Here is a 4,091-nt window from a genome sequence, read left to right on the forward strand (position 1 = left end):
ATTATATATGGAAAACTCAGGTTTCATGATCACGCGTTTGACAGGATTAAAGGAAAGGTACCCTCAGCAGAGTGCAATCCACTTCGTTGCAAGTTCATGTAAAGCCTTGCAAATAGTTTTGGAGGCCCTTTTCAGCATCCTAAAGCGTGGGAGTTCAAAGATAATCTTAATTAATTAAGATAAGCAGTGGATTTCATTTCTACTTCACTACTTTCTAGGTTAAATTTCATGAGACTCGTGATGGGTTCAGGGACTTGTGAATTTAGAATGTGACTTGCAATGATAAACATCATGCACTGAGGCTGCCGGGCTCAAGAGGTGATCATGAAGAAGACAAGCTGTCGATCGATTCACTAACGTTAATCTTGCAGTTGTTGCTCTGCAATGTTCGCAGATCCAGGGATTTATCATTTATGGTTCAGTTTCCATGCATTTCTAGATAATTGCTTGAAGCTTGAAGAGAATTAATGGCATCCACAATAACCACATTTGGTGTTTGTCTGGTGGATTTCATCTCCCTTGGCAAGCAATAATTCGACTTTTTAAACACACCCTCATAATTTTGTGTTCGAGATTCTAACACGCAATTCGGAATGTCCCCGAAGTAAATCTCATTGAAGAAATTAAGAAGTGGGTGCTTATAAAATGAGAGGTCTTTATTTCCTTGAGCTAAAAGTTCAATATAATATATACATATTCTAATTCATGTTAATTTTTGAAATAGATTTATTTTTCTAGAAAAACAATATTATTTTATTTTAAAACAATCACAAAACAATATAATTTCAGGATAATCAAATAACTAATGAATTGACTCGACTAACTCATTACCTAAACGGTAGGTCAGGTTTTAGGTCTGGTATTACTTACATCATGACTTGTGTAATAATACTTCAATCTAAGCCATTAAACACAATTTTTTTTTATTTTTTTTCAATTTGAAAATTAGTTATTGAAATTGCGTCGGTACTCAAAGAATCTACATTAAGAACCTCACATTTTGATATACTTTCAATGTCAAGACTCGCAATCCACAGCTAATGCCAAGCCAACCAAATGGACTTTATGAATTAAAAAGGGTTGACAAATCAAAACTTCTATAGGGTTGATCTTACATGATTGAATTTAATTGGGTAAGGTCATTTTCAATAGAATTAATTTCTAGATCCACGTATGGGTCCTCCAATTCACCAGACCCCATGACCTAATAGTCGAGGTAGCCACCAAACAAGTGTCACCTCAGCATTTAATGGGCGAAGAGGCTTTTTCGCATATACTTTGGATGCAAGCAACCTAGAATTTAGACTCAACTTTATACCAGATGCATATGGCAGTGTCTGTGGTCCTGTGTATTTTCACTGTTGGGTATAATAACACTTTAAAAAGAAAAAGAATTGAATTTGCTGTCACTTCTTTTCATGCATTAAAAATTTAAATGAGACATGGATCCAAAATAGTTTTCAAACAATAATGCTGCTGCTGAATGTGTTAATAATTTAAAAGAGAAATGCCACTTTTTTTCTTTTTGTCAAATCACAAAAGTTAGATTATGTTTGGGGTTACACTGTAGATGCAGCCGCGTGTTAGGCCATGTTTGGGAGGATTACAAACACTGTAGACGCAGCCGTGTTTTCAAATAAATCTAACTATATTTACATGTTAGTGTAAAAAGTTAATTTCTTGCCATAGGCATTCAACACTATATATTTTGGCATATATATATGTGTATATATATATATATATATATATTGTCGGCAGGTCTAGATATTCTCCATCAATAATATTTCTTCCCCGAAAACTCATTCCTAAATAAATACGCGACCTAAATATATCATCATCTCAACAATTCCTTGGTCGGCAGGATTCTTTGTCACTTCAAAGACAAATTTTAGTAGAAGTGAAAGCAAATACTAAATAAGATGCATTATTTTGCTACAATTCTTCTTCTTTCTTTTTGTATTTTTTTTTTCTTTTTTTGGTGTGGTGATAAAATTCTTTTCTTGACAGCAACTTGTGCATGAAATGTAATCATGTCTTAATTTAAATTGCTTTTTACATGAAAAATTACCAAATTGATTTATTAAATGTCTTTTTAATGGTTTTAATATGATGACGTTAAAAATAAATAAATAAATAAATTATTTTAATATATTTTTAATTGAAAAAACCTTACACCATATAAATAATATGTTATTAGTAACAATATATATATGTAAAAAAAGGTAAAACCTAGAACTTTGCATGGGGTGCTATTCTAGGCAAATTGGTGGCTCCATTCATAGTGGGACTAGGAGCAGTGACTTGAGAGGTACTTGTCGTAGCCTATAGTTTTCAAAGAGAGGTGATGGAAATGAAAATGAAAATGAGAATTAATAATTATTAAATAGAAATGGTGATGATCGATGTAGGGCAGCGCCGGGGACACAAACTCTGGGGATAAGTTGGTGCATAATTCCATGCTTAATGAGGTTCAAAATATCGGTGATGAACGACGAGGAGCACACAATTCTTTCCATCGACAGCTCCCAGTTGGCACCTACCTTTCGGCTGGCTTTAGCATGCGTGAACAAGGAAAGCAGTATATCCGATGCTTACGATGTTTTCTTTTTGTGATTTTTAATCATATTATAATACGAAATTCTAAATTGAGTGGCAAAAACACCATAGTCACATTCACTAGAGACCATGACATAATTTACTGTGTTAGTTTATTTTTATTTTTGTTCTCAAACGTGATTTAGTTTTTTTTTTTTCCAAACTAAAGTTCAGTTTATTCAAATAGAAATGACAAGATTAAAAGAAGAAAGGATCATAATAAATGAATAAAAAATGAAAAAATAAGTGATAGTTTTGAAATTGGATTGGATAGCTTATTTTGATCATTCTACTTTTCAAATGATGAACTTTAGGTCTCTCAACATTTTAAAAATTCAATTTTAATCTAAAACTCTATTTTTTTTTTAATTCAATCCCTAATTTGATCGAGGAAAAGGAAAGTGGCTAAATTCTAGTGATTGACAGAGAAAATCTTGTTTGATACTGATTTCAGCCACAAAATTCTAGTGATTGAGAGAAAAAGTCTTGATGATATAACTTCAGTCCAAGTGTTCTCTTCTTAAAAAAATGTTTGATATAGAAAGATCTCATGCACCTGGTGGACATATAATTAAATAAAAAATAATTTTGAAAATAAAAAGTTGTTGATCAATGGGGTGCATGACTCGAATTGCGGGTTTGACAAGTTAACCCGAGTTAACATGGGTTTTTTTTCCTTTATAATCGAATATTTTTATTTTTAATTTTGTCTTTCGATATTAAGTTAATTGGAAAGTAAGCGTAGTAATTTGTTTTGGTTAGCTTTTTATAGGGTTATCACGATTTCATATTTTGAGTCATAAATTTAGATGATTAACTTCGGTTTATCTAGGTCGATGCAATATATAGTTGTATCGGTATTTTTATGTAAATATCATCCAATATATGTTAGATTTGGAATTCATGTTTAGATTTTTGTTCTCTTATTAAACACATTAAAAATATCTGCATATTTTTTTTTTGTGTTTGAAGAAAAACAGATTAATTTGACCTGTTTTCTTTTGCATGTTTTTTTATAATTATCCGATTTAATAAAAAAATCGATTCTAAAAACCAAAGGTATTCAACACATCCAGTCTATTGCTCTTGTTAGTATATCTTAATACACATTTATCTTTCAATTTTTCAATTTAATATTTAGTTATTATTAATGATTTTTTTACATTTATTATTATTAATAATTCTTGATTTATTTAATTAAATATATACACATTATTTTTTGAGATTATGAATCTTTCTGGAGAACAAGTTGTAAACGTTTGCATATAATTTTTTTTTGGGTGGAATTTGTTTTTATATAGTATATATATAATGCAGTGTAGTGTATGATAAGAGACATCATTAATTATCATTGCTGGCTTGGGTCCACTAGACTCACCTTGTCTAAAGCTGGCTCTTATCAGGATTAGGGGTCGAAGACTTGTTGGATCATTCTTATTGGATCGAATTCTTAGGATAAGATTCTTGAGCGTGTCAGGGCCAAGCCGATTATGTAA

The sequence above is a fragment of the Populus nigra genome, chromosome 3 (genome assembly GCF_951802175.1).
Source record: "Populus nigra chromosome 3, ddPopNigr1.1, whole genome shotgun sequence".
Taxonomy (NCBI): domain Eukaryota; kingdom Viridiplantae; phylum Streptophyta; class Magnoliopsida; order Malpighiales; family Salicaceae; genus Populus; species Populus nigra.